Source organism: Chrysemys picta, chromosome 5 (assembly GCF_011386835.1).
Source record: "Chrysemys picta bellii isolate R12L10 chromosome 5, ASM1138683v2, whole genome shotgun sequence".
Classification (NCBI taxonomy): domain Eukaryota; kingdom Metazoa; phylum Chordata; order Testudines; family Emydidae; genus Chrysemys; species Chrysemys picta.
The window spans coordinates 102,277,851-102,298,665 of NC_088795.1; the positions used below are offsets into that span (position 1 = coordinate 102,277,851).

Sequence of the window (20,815 nt, forward strand, 5' to 3'; positions counted from 1 at the left end):
TGAATTAGTCTAGCTAGCCCATTATGTTAATACAAGACTTATTAAGTCACTCATTAATTTTATCAGCAAGTATGACACTCAAGGAAGCAATTTGTGTTTGGCATAATTGCCACCATTTGAAAAGTGATTTTTGTGAAAGAGTTTTTTTTTTTTTTAACACGAATTTCCTTATTATCAGAACATCAAAAGTGATGTTTTTCTAGCTCGTTCTAAAAATCTTTTCCCAAAAAGTCCACCAAACCCTACATAATCTGCTTTGATATGCATTATGCATTATGACACTGGACATACATGTGATAGATACATCATCACATGTATGTTCTTATAGGTTTTTGGAACACTGCATCAATACCACATGTTGATGCAATGTTGTAAAAACATGCAAGAGCACGCAACCCCCAACACAGGAGGTTCAAAGGGATCAGTTACTGGCTGCAACTGACCACCAGAGAATTCTTTTGTAAGGAGTTCCTTGCTGGTATGAATGTCACTGGTGGGAAGAGGCCAATAAGTGGGTATAGCTACACTACATTATACTGCGCCTATCCTCTACTGGCAATGAAACCGGCATCATGTCATATAAAGTAGAGCTTCTGGAAAGCAGCTCTGAAAATTAGGGAATGCATGAATGCAGTACTAGCATGGATCCAACTAGGGCTATAGATTAATTGCAGTTAACTCACACGATTAGTTCAAAAATTAATTGTGATTAAAAAAATTAATCGCAAGTCATCGCAGTTTTAATTGAACTGTTAAACAACAGAATACCAATTGAAATGTATTAAATATTTTGGATGTTTTTCTGCATTTTCATATACATTGTATTCTGTGTTGTAATTGAAATCAAAGAGTATATTATTTTTTACTACAAATATTTGCACTGTAAAAATGATAAACAAAAGAAACAGTATTTTTTAGTTCACCTCATACTATACTGTAGTGCAATCTTTTTGTCGTGAAAGTGCAACTTACACATGTAGATGTTTTTTACAGAACTGGACTCAAAAACAAAACAATGTAAAACTTTAGAGCCTGCAAGTCCACTCAGCCCTACTTCTTGTTCAGCCAGTCACTAAGACAAACAAGTTTGTTTACATTTACAGGAGATAATGCTGCTTGCTTCTTATTTACAAAGTCACCAGAAAGTGAGAACAGGAATTTGCATGGCACTTTTGCAGTCAGTATTGTAAGGTATTTACATGCCAGATATGCTAAACATTCGTATGCCCCTTCATGCTTCGGCCATCATTCCAGACGTGCTTCCATGCTGTTGATGCTTGTTAAAAAAAATGTGCTAATTAAAGAAATAGGACTGAGTGGACTTGCAAGCTCTAAAATGTTACATTGTTTCATTTTTAATGCAGTTTTTTGTACATAATTCTACATTTGTAAGTTAAACTTTCATGATAGAGATTGAACTAAATACTTGTATTAGGTGAAATTGAAAAATACTATTTCTTTTTTTACAGTGCAAATACTTGTAATCAAAAATAAATATAAAGTGAGCACTGTGCACTTTATATTCTGTGTTGTAATTGAAATCAATATATTTGAAAATGTAGAAAACATCCCAAACTATTTAAAGAAATGGTATTCCATTATTGTTTAACTGCGATTAATCATGATTCATTTTTTTAATCACTTGATAGCCCTAATTCCAACATAAACTGATATACCTGGCATTGAAATAATGGATAAGGAAGTGGAAAATGTTTTAAAAATGGAGAAATTGATATACAGATTCCTTTGAGTAAACAGGAATTTAAAAGTTTAGCTATAAAAGGATTTAAAAAGGAATGGCAAGAATTGTGGACCAAAGAGGAAGAAGATTCTATGAAGCGTGCCCCAAACTAGAGGATAATGTGCTACTCCAAAGTTTGAAAGGATCAGTGAAGTGCGCATATTTAGATTATAAATGAGTCACTGTGGTTTGAATAATAATTTATATTTATTTAATAACCACAAAGTTGGGTTGCGTAACACATGTGAATTTAAAGAAACAGTTGATCGTCTGATATGGGAATGCTGGGAGTGATCCTAGGAAAGAAAAGCACTTTATAAGGAATTTAGATTCTTTAAGGTGACAGAATATACTATGAGGAGTTTAGTTAGAGTATGAAGAAAGTGGGGTAACATTAAAAAAGCTCTAGTACGTCTTTTTAAAGATATAGAGCAGAACAAGAAAATGTAGTGGCATGAATGTATGAGGAATATAGTAGGTGGCATTATAGAGTCAGTAAATGAGTCTGCCTCTCCATAAAGCATAAGAAGAAGATGGGGATGGCTGATGGGGTATTTTGCATCAGCCACAAACTGGCAGGAACTGGAGCAAGAACTGGAACCTCCTGATAGAAAGCAGTAGAATGAGTTGCTCTTTGAAAGGGCCCTGGAGCAGAAGACGGATGTGGCCCAGGGAAGCAACAGTGAGGCAGAGGAACCAGGACTTAGCTGGAGTTCCTAGAGTTCTAGAGTTCTAGAGTCCTCTAGAGTTCTTAGGCTGGAACCTAGAGTAGAGAAAGGGCCTGGGTCCTCTATCTGCCACTATGAAAAGGGATGTAAAAGCTGTCCTGAGGCAATTGAGCCCAGAGTGGAGCTGAATATCTGGCATAACATCGCTGTTTGTTCATTTGGACTCCTTACTACCCTTCGCCATGTTGTTTTCGGGTGGCCTCATTTTTGCTTGCCTTCAGGTGTCCATCTTATTGCTACTCTGCTGATGGAATCAGTTTCCATCCGAAGCACATGACCAATTCATCTCCAACACCTCCTGACAATGATGGTGCTCAGATCCTCTTGGCTGCACTGTGTCAAGAGATCTGGTTTTGAGATTGTTCTGGGCCAAAAGATACGGAGGATTTTTCTAAGGCAGGTGTCATACTTTCTCTTGTGTTATGTAAAGGGGTAAATAACACCTTCTTATTCACTTTCTCCACACCACACATGATTTTATAAATCTCTATCATATCACCTCTTAATCACCTTTTTTCTAAAACTGAAAATTCCCTGTCTTATTAATCTTTCCTGATATGGAAGCCATTCCATACCCCTAATCATTTTTGTTGCCTTTTCTGCACCTTTTCCAATTCCAATATATCTTTTTTGGGGGGAAGAGATGCAAACTTCAGTGTCTGTAAACAGTATAAAGATATGGAATAACAGTGCCAGATTTTTCAATTTGACAATTTTATTTCAGATTTACCCAAACCAAAACAAAATCTGTTAAAAGCTTTCAGCCAACTGTAAAAGTGTATTTAAATAAAATTCATTTAGGGTGAAACCAAATATTTTTGACACAAATTTGCAAATCTTTGGGTCAACCTAAATATATATTTTTCAGTTGGAAAAACTTTCACCCAGCTTAGTTCTTAGAACCCCTCAAACCCTGATTTGTGATGGTTGTGACTGTGTGCCTAGATCCATTTGCTCTGATTCAGATAGGAACAGGGCCGGCTCTAGGCACCAGCAAACCAAGCACAATTTCAGGGGCGACATTCCAGACACCTTTTCTTTTTTTTTTGCTTTGGCAGTTTCACTCCTGCAGGTTTTTTTTTGCTTGAGGCAGCAAAAAACGTAGAGCCGGCCCTGGATAAGTATATGTGAAAATGTATATGAATCAAAAACATTTTTCAAAGGACTATTCACTGAAAATTATTTAATTAAATTAAATTACAAAAGATTGGTAATCATTATTTATCACTGATTCTTATGTTTTAAATCAAAGTCATCCAATCACAGAGTAGAATCAATTCAATGTGACTTAGATAACCATTCTCATGATATGGAAAATGGACACAAAAGGTAAAATCCTGTCCTTATTGAAGGCTATGGCAAACTCTATTGGGGCCAGAATTTCACCCACAATATTCAAAGCAAACAGTACATGCCCAAAGAATACACTAATAATTTTTTGGCAAAACATTAGAGAACAACTACAAATAAGATTTACAAAAACGTAAGAATGGTATGGAAATTATTCATTAACAAGCTAAGGCCCAGATCCTCAAAGGTATTTAGGGTCAATGTGAGTTAGGTGCCTAAAGACCTTTGAGCATCTAAGCCTAATTTCATAATGAAATGGTATTTGTAATAAATAGCTCCTCTAGCTCTAAGATGAATACTCCACATAGTGATACAGTCTTTCTTGTTTGTTAGTTCAATAATATAAAGATAAAATATTACTTTGAAGTACAGCATATCTTTCATCACTAAAAGTATGAGTGTAGTTGTTCATTCTGGGACGGATTCTGATATCCTGACATTGAGTGGTACCTTCCTCAGTGAGTAGTTTCACTGATTTCTCTGGGACTCAACTATTCCATGAATAAGGTTGAGGAAAAATCAATTTCACACATACAGAATGGGAAAAGACTGTCTAGGTAGGAGTACGGCAGAAAGGGATCTAGGGGTTATAGTGGACCACAAGCTAAATATGAGTCAACAGTGTGATGCTGTTGCAAAAAAAGCAAACATGATTCTGGGATGTATTAACAGGTGTGTTGTGAGCAAGACATGAGAAGTCATTCTTCCGCTCTACTCTGCTCTGGTTAGGCCTCAGCTGGAGTATTGTGTCCAGTTCTGGGCGCCGCATTTTAAAAAAGATGTGGAGAAATTGGAAAGGGTCCAAAGGAGAGCAACAAGAATGATTAAAGGTCTTGAGAACATGACCTATGAAGGAAGGCTGAAAGAATTGGGTTTGTTTAGTTTGGAAAAGAGAAGACTGAGAGGGGACATGATAGCAGTTTACAGGTATCTAAAAGGGTGTCATAAGGAGGAGGGAGAGAACTTGTTCACCTTAGCCTCTAAGGATAGAACCAGAAACAATGGGTTTAAACTACAGCAAGAGAGGTCTAGGTTGGACATTAGGAAAAAGTTCCTAACTGTCAGGGTGGTTAAACACTGGAACAAATTGCCTAGGGAGGTTGTGGAATCTCCGTCTCTGGAGATATTTAAGAGTAGGTTAGATAAATGTCTATCAGGGATGGTCTAGACAGTATTTGGTCCTGCCATGCGGGCAGGGGACTGGACTCGATGACCTCTCGAGGTCCCTTCCAGTCCTATAATCTATGAATCTATGAATCTATGAAAGAATGTATCGGGGTAGAGGTGTATATAAACCATTGGTATGCTCACATCTTGACAATTGCATGCAGCTCTGATCACCCCATCTCAAAAAAGATATATTAGAATTGATAAAGGGACAGAGAAGGTCAACAAAGATGATTAGGGGTATGAGGAGAGATTTAAAGGACTGGGACTGCTGAGTTTGGAAAAGAGACAATTAAGGGGATATGGTAGAGGTCTATAAAATCATGAACGGTGTGGAGAAAGTGAATAAGGAAGTGTTATTTACCCCTTCACATAATACAAGAACCAAGGGTCACCCAATGAAATTAATATGCAGCAGCTTTAAAACAAACAAAAGGAAGTACTTCTTCACACAACACATAGTCAACCTGTGGAACTCATTGCCAGGGGATATTGTGAAAGCCAAAATTATAATGAGGTTTACAAAAGATTTAGATAACTTCATGGAGGAAAGATTGATCAATGACTATTAGCCACAATTGACAGAGATGAAACCCTATGCTCTGGGTGTCAGTCTCAATTGCCAGAAGCTCGGAGTGGATGACAGGAAGTGAATCACTCAGTGATTGCCTGTTCTGTTCATTCCTTCTGAATCACCTGGTATTGGCCGCTATCAGAAGACAGGATACTGGACTAGATGGCATACTGGTCTGACCCAGTATGGCTCTTCTTATGTTCTTATACTTTTAATTGCTTCAATTTTTCCACAAGGGTCAGTGGTTTTTTTTTTTTTTTTTTTTTTTGAATGCATGAGAATAATAAATTGACATCACAAGCATAAAAATAGAATATGTTCATTCCACAGCTGTGCTGTTATTCTCACACTCAATTGACTACTTTATTGGCCTGTTTGGCAATGTTAAATGTGACCGTCTATAATTACTTCTTGTAGACTGTGATCACCAAAGTTCATTAGCAGTCACACTTTGATTCGGTTGATAGAAGTATGTGTGGCTAATCTTACAAAGGTATAGAAACTTTTGACATTCACTAACAAGTGAAATCATTCAGAATGGAAACAAGGACATACGTGTTTTCCATATACTTCACTGTAAGGAAGCACATCACTTTGGAATGAAAGTTGACTTTTAAGTGAACTTAAGCACTTGATCTTATTTTGACAGCTTGCCTTTGATGGCATATAAGTATATATCCTTCAGGACGTTAGTGTAGGGTACTTATTTACTTTCAGGTAAGCAGTGAATTTAATATACTGGAGTTATCCTTCCTTCAGGATCCTGCTTGCAATATTAATCTTCAGTCACTTCCAAAAGCATTTGCTTTGGGCATTAAAAACTACAACTAACCTGTCAACTCAGGAAAACTATTAAAAAAATAATGATCTCAACAAAACTTAGAGCCTGCTCCTGAAGTCAGTAGATTTGCCATTGATTTCAGTAGGAGTCGGACTGGCCCCTTTGTGATCAGTATGTCCTCTAAGGGACTATGTTCTGAGCTCAAAATCAGCAATTAATAACTTCTTGTATGTTTGAAGAATTGGTCACTTAGATTGAAATAATGTGCTTCAACTCCTGGCCTTGCCATATTATTTTGCTAGTGTCCTTGAATTTACTAGAACTGTGCAAAGGATCTTTATACCATACATTCAATTTGGTTGAAAACTGATTAAGCAACTAAATTTAGCCTGGTTATATGTAATACAACATTCACTGCAGGCTATACACCCAATGAATATCCCAATGGTTTGCCTTCTAAAAGCCATCTCTGATATTTCTCTTCTACTTTACTACGGTTGTTAATGACACAAGACCTGCTATTTTTAAAAATAGCCTTGCAAAAGTCTTCTGCCAATCATTTCTCTTTTAAAATTGATCACATTTATGGTCAATCCTGATGTGTCGTCATATGTATGTGTTGCGCAATGTCTTTCAAGCTAATCAATAGAGAAACTTGGAAAAAAACGAGGCTAATTAACCTCAAACTGTTAAACCCCTAAAGGACTGACAAATATAACTTTTGCTTGTGAAGTGTAATCCAGGGCAAAAACTACTGTATAATCAGTTGTTAAATATACAAAGCATGCTTGTTTTCTCTTTCAGTGCTCGAAAATGTTAGAATGGGATCAATCACAGCCCTATTTTACAAGTAATTTATTTTTAATAATGTAAGAAATGCTCCCTCAAGTCTGTGCTACAGATTTTTCTGAAGTCTGGGAAAAAAAGTTAATTTGAGCACATCTGCACCATCAAACATAATTACTTCATAGCACACTTGCATTCTGATTTCAGTGTATCATTCTGTCATTCAGTTTCTGTGGAATAGATGAAGTGCATTGAGCCATAGGAACGGGTATAGAATGTGGGGAAATTTAGATGGAATTTTAAAGAGTGACGGAGAGCTGACTGCAAACAGTTAATAGGCATGGTTCATTGTAAAAATCCTGATTCAAAATAAAATGAGTTTCTGATTATTTTTAAATCAATGTCAGCTGCTACAGTTTGCAATAAATGGTTACTCCTAACTGGATGCATTCGTAAAATCTTTCAGTCTTGCATTTGTATAAGGTTTCCTGGGACATATGACGTGCCTGATTGTGCCCAGCTGCTGAAAGTAAGTGGGGAGGAAGGAAACCATTCCCTTCTCCTACACCTTCATGTAGTGGCCAGGCATAATTGCATTTCTTATGTTCCTTGAGTATAGGTGCTGCTCTTTCTTCATTCCCCTGCACCTCAAGCACTAGTAGGAATCCAAATGGGATAGGTTCACCCTCCCACTTCATGTTTGCCAGATGTAGTGAGGAGCACACTTGAAAGAGTACAGCAGTGGGCATACTGCCCCTACGTACTGACAGCTCCATAGGTATTGTTCCTCTCTGCAACACAATCCTTCTTTGAGCTCCCTCTATGATAATGCAACCCTGCATTTGCTCTTTCCAAAGGTTGTGCCTATGAGGGATAACTGAGCCCGGAAATAGCATTTTAGTAACTTTAGGTACCAAACATTTGGTAAATATTTGTAAACCCTTTCACTGCAGCCAGGCTGTCTTTGTCTCTCTAAAAGTAAAAATCTCTGTTATAATGATACAGAAATAGTGGTAGTTAGAGGATTGATTTACACATCAAAGTTTATTTTATTTTTTTCATTAATATCTTCAATAACTGGTCCTTATTTTATTTAGCACTTATAGCTGACTTTCCCACCCACAGCAGCCTAACACTGTTCTATTTGCCATGCTGAGGTGATCACTTTTGGCACTGTTATAAATGGCACCAGGATTCCAAGACCTTTAAATGAACGCTGTGCATCTGATGAGGTCCAGTGGTGATGGTTTGAACTGTTCTAAGCACAGGTGGGATGAACTGGTTCAGTGAACTTCAGTTACCAGTAACTGTGTGGGATGTTGGAAATCCATGCTTGGCTAGATAAGTCACTGAAGTATGAAGGGTAGGCTGTGTAGTGTGTCAATCCATTCCAGAAATGTCTGCTCTAACTGCACTAAATGGCACAGTGGAGTCTGACTTGAACATCAGATGAGTAAAAAGCTGGAGTGTGTGTGTGTGTGTTTAAATGAACAAAGCAAGAGTTTCATTTTTGAAAGTGAAGGCTCCCAGTTGGGCCTACACATTTGAACAGCAGATGCTTTTTATGACGATCTAGCCAGTCGGGGTTTCCAATATTTTACAGGGTTATAGGTAACTAAAGATCACTGAACCAGTTCATTCCATCTGTGCTTGGCACACTTTAATGGGATAAACTGGTTCAATGAACCTGTATGCTATTTTTAAGAAGCCTTCAGGGAGTCACCTAACTACAGGCATGAAGGAAGAGATATGTAATACATTGATTTATTTTCTATTTTAGACTTCAAGCCAACACCTGAAGCTCACAGCTACTGCATGTGGCTTGAAAAGTAGACCAAGTATCCAGAAGCTCCCATGCATCTGGATGGCTCACCGATTTCTCAGTGTTTGCCTGAGTACAGTGCAAAACTCAATAATTAATATATGAAGTCCAGTTGGTGAAATGTCAATCCTTCAGCAATCTGATAAAGTTAAATAGAAGAGCGAGGCTGGAAAATATTGACACCTCCTTGCCAACTTAGAGAGAGAACTCCAAAAGTTCTGTCTAGGATATTCTCTTTTGGCAAAACACTTCTCATGAGCTTTTCAATACCATGTGCCACTTCTGAACAAATTAGCCCATTAGTCTAATTTTAGAAACATCAATGGCATTCTGTAAATGACTTCCAATTCATAGAAGAATGTGGGTCAGGCCAGTGCAAAATGCTAATAGCTTTTAGCAATTACCAGCACAGTTAAGGGTTGATGTTTAGTAACAGACAAAACTGACGGTGCATTGGATTCTAAAGTACATCACTGGATGAGGCCCAGCTGCTAATCAGCATAGTAAATAAGTACTAGAACAAAGGGGTGCAGCTGGGAAACTATATCTCAGACACTGCATTTTGCATTCAACATGCTCCTAGAGGCTACCCCAGTGAAAGCTGCTTTCTCAGAGTATAACAGAACCCGCCTCCGTCCCCCTCCCCCAAGAATAGATGGAAGGGAATGGATGATAGGATAGCTTCTCCCACCCCACAAGGACTACATATGTGTTAATAAATCTGCATGTGGACATGTTCAGCTATACTGCACAATAAATTGCCTATGTCTCATGGAATCCTAGCAGCACAACGTTGGTTAGAAAAAGGGAAGTTCCCTGGGCCATATTTTCTTCTGCTGTAAATTGGTACATCTCTATTTACTTCAATCTAACTGTGTCAGTCACCAGCAGAAAATAAGGTCCTTTTACATCAAATAATTGTTATCCAGCTAGTTACAAAAACAATTGAGAATACTATTATATGTCAGGGGAGAGCAATTTCCTATCCTGACTTGTTACTAAAATTATCGGGAACTCTACAGACCAAACACAGAGGTGCTAGTTACATATCAGTAATTAGTGTTAGTGATTGGTGCTAGTGATGGCAGGTTACATATCAGTAATTAGTGTTAGTGATTGAATTAAGCTCTAGCATAAACAGACAAAACCCTCAGTAAGTCAATAGGCACTGGGTTTGAATCTGCCTCAATGAATGTTAGTGATTGTAAATTTCATGCTGGAGGAGGGAGCTGGAAGGGTGGTTGTACAAGAAAAGCAGACATAAGAGTATCAGAGCATTGGCTGCTTTATCTTATACCATCTTGTAGGATGTTTTTCCTGCTACAGATTGTTCTTCTGTGCCATCAACATATAGCATAACCTGCTAATACCTACTCTCACTGACTTTTACCACGTAATATGCACTCTGATTTAGTTCTCCTCTGAATTGGGCCCTTGGAGTGCCTGCTACTGAGCACACCCATTCAAATACTTTCTACTTTCATTTTTTGTGGTAAAAATGAGCTTTTATGTTTTGCATTGAAATTTGGTCCTGAACGGATGGAGAAGGCATTGTTGAAATTAATATGTGCAGTTCAGTGAGCTATACTGCCAGTGATTCTTCCTATATTTTACATGTGAATGTCCTGTTCTAGTGATCAGATTGGCTACATTATAACTAAATTTGGGTTCTACTATATTACACTGGGAAGAAAATCAAGACCTTGGAGAAGATCTACAAAAGCATATCAGAAAATGCAACATAAAACATTACGGCATGTTTTTGTGTACTTGGTTCTCTTATACAAGCCTTGTGTAGGCATAGAATTATATATGCTGCTCTATTATGTTACTTGCATGGACCTGTAATCTTTCGTTAGTTGACCATTAAATATCTTTTTGCACCATAGTAAAAGTTTTGTTCTTTAGTGGTTACATTGGAAAATGTTCTCCGGCATGCTGTAGCTAAATGGAACAGAGTCATTATATAATGGCATACTAAGACCGCAGTGATTCCACACGTTGACAATTATATTTTGTAGCATAAAAGCTTACTATTATTTTGATGGTTGTATTTTTATTTGCCATGATGGATCAACATGGGAAATTTTCATAATGGTATGCAATTTTCCTTAATTAATTTGAATTGATTGTACAGTGGCTCTTCAAAGGAGAATAAATACAATAAAAGGAATATGCTAAACTAGTTTAAGGTGCCTGTTCATCTTGGCCATATGCCCAGTGTAACTCCAACATGCCCATAATATAAATGGAAAATTGGCTTTTACATCTAACATGTGTAAATTCTGTATTCACCTACATAATTTACTTGAATTACATAATTTACTTGAATTATCATCAGTTTTACAACAGAGAGGAATGGGGAAAAGAGGCCCAAAAGAGGGCAGGAAGTCAACAGACAGGAAAAGCCCCAGATAAAAAAGTAAAATGTATGAATTTAAAAACTCACAACCTAAAAGCTTTTTGAAATCATTAGGGATGAAATAGTTCATTAACAGAAATATGCACATTTTAAGGCCCTTTTTTTGCATTGAACTCTATATTTGTTAAAAAAATTAATTTTCATACTTCAGTCATAAATAATACCTTATTAATTAAAATACCAAAGAGTGAAACAGAAAAAAAATACAATAAAGATAACAAGTCTTCAGATCATGTTGGACTACTTCCAGAAAGACAAGAAACAGTAGCTAAGTATTTAAAATTAAAATACATTATTGAGTGACTCGAAGATACTTACAAAGTAAAACACACTACCATCTTGTAACTGAAAAGTCTGAGAAGAGAGAGAGAGAGAAAGTGTGTGTGTGTGTGTGTGTGTGTGTGTGTGTGTGTGTGTGTGTGTGTGTGTGTGTGAGAGAGAGAGAGAGAGAGAGGTTGTAAGAATCTTTCCCTCGTAATATAGAAACTTCTTCCCCTCTCCAAACAGTCTGAGCCCTGAAGATTAAACAGAAAATATTGATGTTGCTACTGAAAACTTTCATAACAATTTCCCCCCCTGATTTGCTTAAACTATGTCTAGGAATATATTAAGATTATTATTTTGGTTTAATTATGATAGGCTTCCTTTTCTTTTTCATGCATCACTCATAAACCCTTTATCATATTGAAGAGAAAGAGAAATTATTAAAGTATGTTTTCAAATTCAACCTCTTCATATTACAAGGTTTTCAACAACCTCTAGTTTTCTGTGGAGTAGAGTATGATCTTTTATCTGCACACTTTTATTTCTGTTTGTCTGGGTGCTTGAGATTTTAAAACAAAGTGATAAGAAATATATTAAGAGTTGACCATTTATATGACATGTTTAACAGTATGTTTATTTATATTTTATTTATATAATCCTCCAATTTGTCTAGGTCACTCTGGACCCTATCCCTATCTTCCAACGTATCTACCTCTCCCGCTAGCTTAGTGTCATCTGTGCACTTGCTGAGATGCAATTCATCCCATCATCCAGATAATTAATAAAGATGTTGAACAACACCGGCCCCAGGACCAACCCCTGGGGCACTCCGCTTGATATCGGCTGCCAGCTAGAAATCGAGTCATTGATCACTACCCATTGAGCCTGACAATTTAGCCAGCTTTCAATCTACCTTCTAGTCCATTCATCCAATTCATACTTCTTTAACTTGCTGGCAAGGATACTGTGGGAAACCGTACCAAAAGCTTTGCTAAAGTCAAGATATATCACATCCACCGCCTTCCCCATATCCACAGAGCCAGTTATCTCATCATAGAAGGCAATCAGGTTGGTCAGGCATGACTTACCGTTGGTGAATCCATGTTGAGTGTTCCTGATCACCTTCCTCTCCTCCAAGTGCTTTAAAATGGATTCCTTGAGGACCTGCTCCATGATTTTGCCGGGGACTGAAGTGAGGCTGACTGGTCTGTAGTTCCCCGGGTTCTCTTTCTTCCCTTTTTAAAATATGGGCACTATAGTTGCCTTTTTCCAATTGTCCGGGACTTCCCCTGATAGCCATGAATTTTCAAAGACAATGGCCAATGGCTCTGCAATCACATCAGCCAACTCCCTCAGCACCCTTGGATGCATTATATCTGGACCCATGGACTTGTGCATGTCCAGCTTTTCTAAATAGTCCTTAACCTGTTCTTTCACCACTGAGAGCTGCTCACTTCACCTTTTGGCAGAGTGAAGACAGGGACATTTTTCACAGAGCATTTAACCACATACTTAAGATACTGTCCTGTATCAGGACTTCTAAGAGTCATCCTGTTTGGGCAGGGCTTCCCTGAATATGCTCTCTTGTTTGATATGCATTTCTCAGCCTTCGTTCTGTCACAGGTTATTACTTCAGTTATAATTTGTAGATTTACATTTGATCTCTCACTTTTAGTTACTTTTGGGCACTATGGCTATAGTGGTATCTGTATTCTTGATTCATACATTTTATAAACAAGGGTCAATAGTACATAGTGGTATGTTTTTTGGGGGGAAAACACAATAAAAATACCTTTTTATAAGAAAGGAACATAATGGCAGCAAAATCCATGACATTGCAGTGGACTGGACTAAATGATCTTTTGAGGTCCCTTCCAATTCTATGATTCTTTTGACATCTTAATATTATTTAACCAAAATAGAAAGCTGTCAGCTTTACTTAGGGCTGGTGTACACTGCTGCTTAAGTTCATGTAACTTACATCGCTCAGGAGTGTGAAAAAGACCCCCACCCAGTGATGTAAGTTACATTGACCTAAGCACTGTCCACACAGCTTCTGTTTATTGCAGAGGTGGAGTACTTATGCAGATGGGAGAGCACTCTCCCGTTGGCATAGCGCCTCTTTACCAGACATGCTGCAGCTGCACCAATGTAGCACAGTAGTGTAGACTTGCCCTAAGTGACCTTTTAGTGTTCACTGTTTAATTAAATAGTAGCCATCTTTCTCACAATGAATGATAAATACAGAGAAGGCTAGTGTGTCTCTTGCTTTTACTTAATTATTTTCAGTACCTTTAATGTCTAATGTATAATAAATCCCTATAAAATGTCCACTGATATGAATGAACTACCCAATTTTTGTCTTCAGAGTGTAATGGGTGACTCGTTGTGAATTAGTACTCTTAAATTTCAAATAGCTTTTGCCTCATGCACACAAGCACTCAAGCTTCAGCTATTAAGGAAGTCAGTTTTGTCAACAGATGGTAAGAGGGTGGAGGCCAAGTGAACAAAGTATGTATCAAGTTATTTTTATAACTTTTAGCATCAATTGCACAAGTCTAGGCAAGTAGTAGTTGCAACCATATCAGATGCCTTTATAAAAAAAATATTAATTCAAAATAAAAACAAAATCAGAACAGATGCATAAGAGTTTAAAATAAATAATTGTAATCCTGTTTATGAAACAGTATTGGGAAAATTGATAATTGACAAGAAATTATTAAAGCTGTTCAGCAGAGCAAAACTCAGAAATATCTGATCCCAAACATTTCAAACGCGAAACAAAGCAAGTTAGAAAACAACACATTAGCCATGTAATGGCATGTTTGATTTACACAGATCATATTAAAAGAGGTTATCCATTTAATTGGTAGAGTTAAACAAGACACAGTTAGAGATAGCTTGGTCCCCATCCCAGTCTAGAGCTGCATGAGTTTTGAATGCTAATCAAGGTATGTCCTAGCTATTGCAAGGCCCATTTTGTTTTTTTGAGTCCACAACTCTTCTTGTTTTTTTTTTTGTGTGTGTGTTCCCTCCTCCCCCCTATTCCTTAGTCTTGTTTTCCCCCAACATATGATTTATTCTCCCTCCTTCCTTATTTCCTCTTTCACCCTACTTCATTCACTCATCGTATGCCATGGAATGGTGATAACAAACATTACCTTTTCCCTCCCCTTATTATGCTTAGGTAGAGTGAGGAGGCCTGAGGTTAGGATTTGTTTTTCCTCCCAGAGCAGGCCTACAAAGAGTGTATTGGTCTCTGTTGTGCTAGTTCTAATACAATGCTGATGAAAACATTGAGACAATAGTGTCCCACACAATCTTATTTAGACAGTGAGCACTTTGGGGCCAGGACCATCTTTTTGTAATATGTGCCTAGTGCAGTGGGACCCTGACTCATGAATGGTGACCTCTAGCTACCACAATACAAATAAATAAATAATAATAATAATTAATTAATAATTAATAAAGATCTCTTGTTAGATTCTGGGCTGTCACACATACATTTTCCCCTCCTCACCCCACTTGCTTGGGTTTATGTGTTTATAAAAACCTATCATAGCCATAGATTGCATTTGTAACATCTTTATATGGCAAAACTACAGTGGCTTTATCGCCTATGAAATACTTTGAATCAGTAACATATTTATTTTTCTTTTCCTTTAGTTCACACAGAGGATGTGGCATTGGGCCATATGAGGAGAGGACCAGTCCCCTGCATCCCAGCCTTGTTTTGAGGCTGTACAACTGACTGAGATTAGTTTAGTTGTCTTCCAGGAGAATAAATCTAGGGCACTCCATCTTTGGGTGGAGCCTGATGCAAATAGAAGGCCTTGCATTGCATTTACAAAGTAGCAAGGATTTGGCTAAACTGGATCTCTGATACTAGGGAGTTCCACAGCCCAATCCCTTCCATTGTGAATGCACTGCATCCAAACCTAAAGTGATTCAATCTGAGGACCATCTGCTAGAATATCCCACTTAAGAGATGGGGCCCAAATCCACCAAAAGACTTAGGTGCTTATCTCCCACAGATCCAGAGCCTTTCTGGAGCTATGTGGTAATGAGGAAATATTTGCTATTTCCTTAACAGGTAGATAAATAAAAGCCAACTAATTTAAAGAAGCAAAAGCAAATAAATTAATATTTTTCTTCCTTTTGTTGGGAGGGGACTACTAGTCTCACATCAGCTTTATATCAGCTGCACTATTCGTTTATCTTCCCCCTGAGTTGTTTGGACAGGGAAAAACATAAAAGAAAAAAAGATTACTTCCCCTGTGAACTGTCAATTTGGAAAGAATACTGCAGTAGCTTTGAGAAACAGGGAGAGAAAATTCCCATAGTTTTTTTCTCTCTCTCTCTCTCTCTCACACACACACACACACACACACACACACACACACACACACACACACACACACGGCTAAAAATGAAAGGAGATGTAGTCAGGATCTTTTGAGGGAGTTAAGAAGGCCTGAATGCAAGGGTCTCAAATTACTAGTTTTTTAAAAATCACAAAGGGATGGCAAGATACCCTGTTCTTTGCTTACTCCATGACACTAGTTTAATTGTGTGCACGATGTAACTTTGAATGATGAAGTATATCTTTTTGGTCACTAGGCTATATAGTGTCTCTTTATCATCCCTGGCAATTTGCAGACATTAATTTAATGCAGCAGGCTTCTTTGTCCTCGGAATGCAATAAAATCTACAGAGCCAGATTCTAATACCCTTACTTAAACTGAATAGCTCCTTACTTCACATGTAATTCTATTGACTTTAGTGAGACTATTCATGGAGTGAGATGCTATTCAATATGAGTCGAGTATTAAAATATAACCCATAATGAGCTACAAGGAAACAAAATAGACCATTATATAAAAGAGATTGAGATTTCACATAGTTGTGTTCATAGCAATCTGTCTTTGGTTTTTATGCATGCAAAACTTTATGTAGAGCAAAGTTAATCTACTAGGTGTTTTACTGTTTTGTAAGGCCTTGGCTACACTTACCCGCTAGTTCGGCGGCTGGCAATCGAACTTCTGGGTTCGACTTATCGCGTCTAGTCTGGACGCGATAAGTCGAACCCAGAAGTGCTCGCCGTCGACTGCGGTACTCCAGCTCGGCGAGAGGAGTACCGCGGAGTCGACGGGGGAGCCTGCCTGCCGAGTGTGGACCAAGGTAAGTTCGAACTAAGGTACTTCGAACTTCAGCTACGTTATTCACGTAGCTGAAGTTGCGTACCTTAGTTCGAATTAGGGGGGTAGTGTAGACCTGGCCTTAGATAGGTATTTTTTCTATATTTTCATTAGTTCTCCACATATATATGTTATGTGGTATGGTGTGGATTTAGGTGTGTAGAAAATCACAAATGGGCAAACCCTGTAATCAGTGTCAAAATGCAGACTTGAGTAGGACCACAATTTGGTCTCAAAAGAATTAAGTTTCAGCACTTTGTATTGTCAGGGCAGAACCCCAGCTTCCTCATTAATTTCAGACATACATAGATAAAGATAGTGAACTTTTTTGAGCTTAGTAAGAGTCGCCACCACGCTGACTTTTAAATCACAGAAAACCCCTGGGTAGAAACTTCTGTAATTGACTCCTTAACTGACAACATTAATTTGACATCTCTGACAGGCAGGGTATCTCTTGAGATATTTTATTAAAATTTTAACTGATATCAACGTTATGAGGCATTTGGCATTATATGAAACATTAGTGATGATTTGGCCAAATATCATTATATGAGACCATTCGTGTTGGCATTCGATGAACGTTTTACATGTTTACCTTAAGGATAGGTTCATGTCACATCCTCAGATCTGTAAATTTGGGTTAATATGGAAAGGGATTCAATGCTGAATTCAGCAGCTTGGGCACATCTCCATTTTCTGTCTTTATTTCCAGTAGTTTTTCATTTCTCCTTTCTCTTATATAAATTTCATCTATCCCAATTTTGGCTATATCCAAATTTCATATTCTGTATATCTGAATGATATGTATATATTTAAATGACACATACTTGAAAGATATAAAGATAAGATTGTATAACTTTGTTTTCAAATTCATGAATCTAAATTGAAAAATGCCCAGTTGCATCTAAATTTGTCTGAAATTAAGCTACTCTAATTCATGCATTATGAAATACTGTACTTGTTTAGCTTTTATGAATTAGCATTGATATAACAGTGAATAGGTTTTACTATTTCTAATTTTATTATATGACAGAAAATGTCATTTTCTCCACTTTTTCTTGTAATTAGTTACTTTAGTATCCAGCATTACCACCTAAATTTGAAAGTTCTTAGTGTGAAAACAATATCTCTCAATGAGGCTTTACTTTATCGTAGGAATTTTCAAGATAACATTACTCATGAGAAATATTAAGTCATTGATTTTTCTTGGAATGTCATCTTTTATATTACAGAATCTTCTGCAAAAAATATCTACGTTGTACAATATCTGTTGGAAGATAAATAATGCCTTTTTTTACTGCAGTGATATTTTTTTAGAGTTTTTTATTTCCATTGAGAGAGTACATCTAGCAGTTAAACTGTATGAAATGAATAAAATAGCCAAAAAACAACCACAGTTTTGATCCCTTCTTCTGATACACAGACATGTATCCCCATGTACCTTGAATTATCAGATTCTGTGCTTTCTCATGCATACAATAAAGAGATGGCATCTGATTTAACAAGAAAAACTGTGATGTATCATGTGTATTGGAAAGGAATAGGATAGTTTCCGATTGTGTATGTTATAGGACAAAATTTAGTAAATAAGCAAGCATGTTTTTCTGCTCATCTAATTAATCTGCTACATGAAAGTATGTTCCATTTCCAGTCCAAACTGGAAAGAGTAGTGATAATATTCTCATGTGTGCCACCAATTGATCCAGAGCTATTACTATCTCGATTAGAGCCTACAACTGGTGTCATAGCTTGAGGGGAAAGTATATCCTGAGTTTATTCCCAGATACAGACACAGGCACAAAAAGTGTATATTATATCCATCAATAAAGGTATATTAACTCTACCAGGGATGCAAGTTTAGAAGAGTCCTGGTGCCAAAGAATTAATTTTGGACTAATTTGATCAGACAAATTGCACAGGAATATGCGGGGAAGTCAATACCCATATTGTAGCATTGCCAGTGTATGCTTTTTACTTAGCACAGCTCTGATACAAGGCTCAGATCTTGCATAGCTTTTCTATCATGAGGATCACAGATGAGACATTGCAGTTCCTGCAGAATTTATCTCCCCTTCCAAATATTTTATTTTTATACAATTTCTTGAAGGAGAAACAGTTTTTCTTTGCTCAGATCTTTCTTACTGCTGTAGAATCTAGGCACTGATAAAAATTGCTCTACCATAATGTATAGTGATATTGTCTGCCAATTCTATTCAATATAGAATGTTTTAAAAGAACACAATAGAATGAATACAATCTCAAGGACCTGCAGTGGAATGGTTATTTCTTATATCTATCTTAGGATTTTATGCTTCTGCCCATGACTGTAGTATAGAATACTTCACAGACCCGTGTAACAGGTAAGTAGTGTTGGTTATTCATACAGCGATTAAGTATATGTAATGCTCATCATGTACCCACTTTTATCTGGTTTGTACTACCTTAAAAAGAATCTAACTACTCAAATATTAAGGCTTGGTTTACACTTAACATGTAGATTGACAGCTATCTCACTTGGGAGTGAAAAACTCACACCTTTGAGCACAGTAGTCTTGTTGGCCTAACCCCCTGTGTAGACACAGGCAGGGCAAAGGACAAATTTTTCCATCAGCCTAGCTACCACCACTCATACTAGTCATATCTTTATGTGCTTTAGTCTCTAATATTTCTAATTTGCATTCTTCCATCCGCACAAACGTCAGGGTGACAATAAACTTTAAATAATTGAATTATCTTTCCCTCTTGCAGAAAGGACCTCAGATAACAATACTGAGAGATTCAATTCATGGAGATTTTTTCAACTTCTTCTGGGAGACAAGATAGGTGGAAGAAGCTAAGGAATTGGCCCCAGAAATTTTATATTCCCTGGCTGAAGTCAGGAATGGAGCTGTCAGCGAGGAAAATAATTGAAATCATTGGGAAATAGAATGTTGACTGCAACATAAGCAGGATTTCACCTATAATGAAAAGATTTGTCCAATGGCCTATAGGTTGTTCCTTTGCTAAAGAAATTCAGGGAGGCAGCATGTTATTAAATAATCCACCTATATTGATTATTATAGATATGTTTGAAATCAGCATATGTATTTCTTACAAGTTAATGGGCTTGACCTGCTAATTCTACCCCTAAAACCATGATCCTCTGGAGTTCCAGTGATAGTTTGAGAAAATTGCACCCATTTGAGATCTAGGTGTTTAAATTTTGTCTTGTTCTTCAATGTACAGTTGGAAACCTTGCTTCACAAAAGCCAACAAAGGAGTAGCAGAAGTATTGCAGGACACAATCAAACTGAGTAAAGAAGCTTGCATATCCTTTTGCCTCCAGTATAGTTGTTTCAGGTCAGTGCTGTCAGACACTTTCGTATGATCACTATATTTTAAGAGAGATTATTCCTCATTTAGTTACATCATAATTTCCTTCTGAATTTTTTTGTCTACAGTAACCAGGAACTGTGACTCCAAGTGGGGAATGAACAGTCGGATTGAATGAACACTTGATGAAACAAAGACTATGTTTTGTCAAATGCACTTAGCAATAAAGAATAGGGGGAAAGAAACAAAAAAGACATGTTTTTAATAGAATGATTTTTATAAGTTTTCCATAAGGAATCCACAGTTGTTTCTTACTTCAGAAGGTATGAAAATGATAGCTGAATTCCATATCTTCCTTCCCTAATTTGACATTAAAAAAGATAAAATCCTGTTTGTAGATAAAACATGTTAATTATTGATCAAATAATGAGTCAGCAGATGGAAGTGTATATGGTGGTTCACACAGTGCACTGTGTCGCACTGTAGCAGCTCGAGACTGGAATTGATTAAGCTTAGGTCAACTCCTCTGGCTACCTGGCTCATTTTAGTAAAGTTTCTTTAGTAAATGAACATGAGAAGCTTAATTAATATCAATTGAGAATTTCAAAATATATAACAAAGTTAAGGCTGAGCTAGAAAAAAAACATGTTGTTTCATAATTATTCTGAAT

The 20,815-nt window shown here is 37.1% G+C and overlaps 1 long non-coding RNA gene across 1 annotated transcript; it reads left to right on the forward strand.

Moving 5' to 3' along the window:
- The first annotated feature begins 18,954 nt into the window (after nt 1-18,954).
- Nucleotides 18,955-20,459, forward strand: LOC135984133 (uncharacterized). The gene is made up of 3 exons (XR_010602041.1): nt 18,955-19,193; nt 20,059-20,172; nt 20,274-20,459. It is a non-coding gene; the product is annotated as an uncharacterized LOC135984133 (long non-coding RNA).
- The last annotated feature ends 356 nt before the right edge of the window (nt 20,460-20,815 follow it).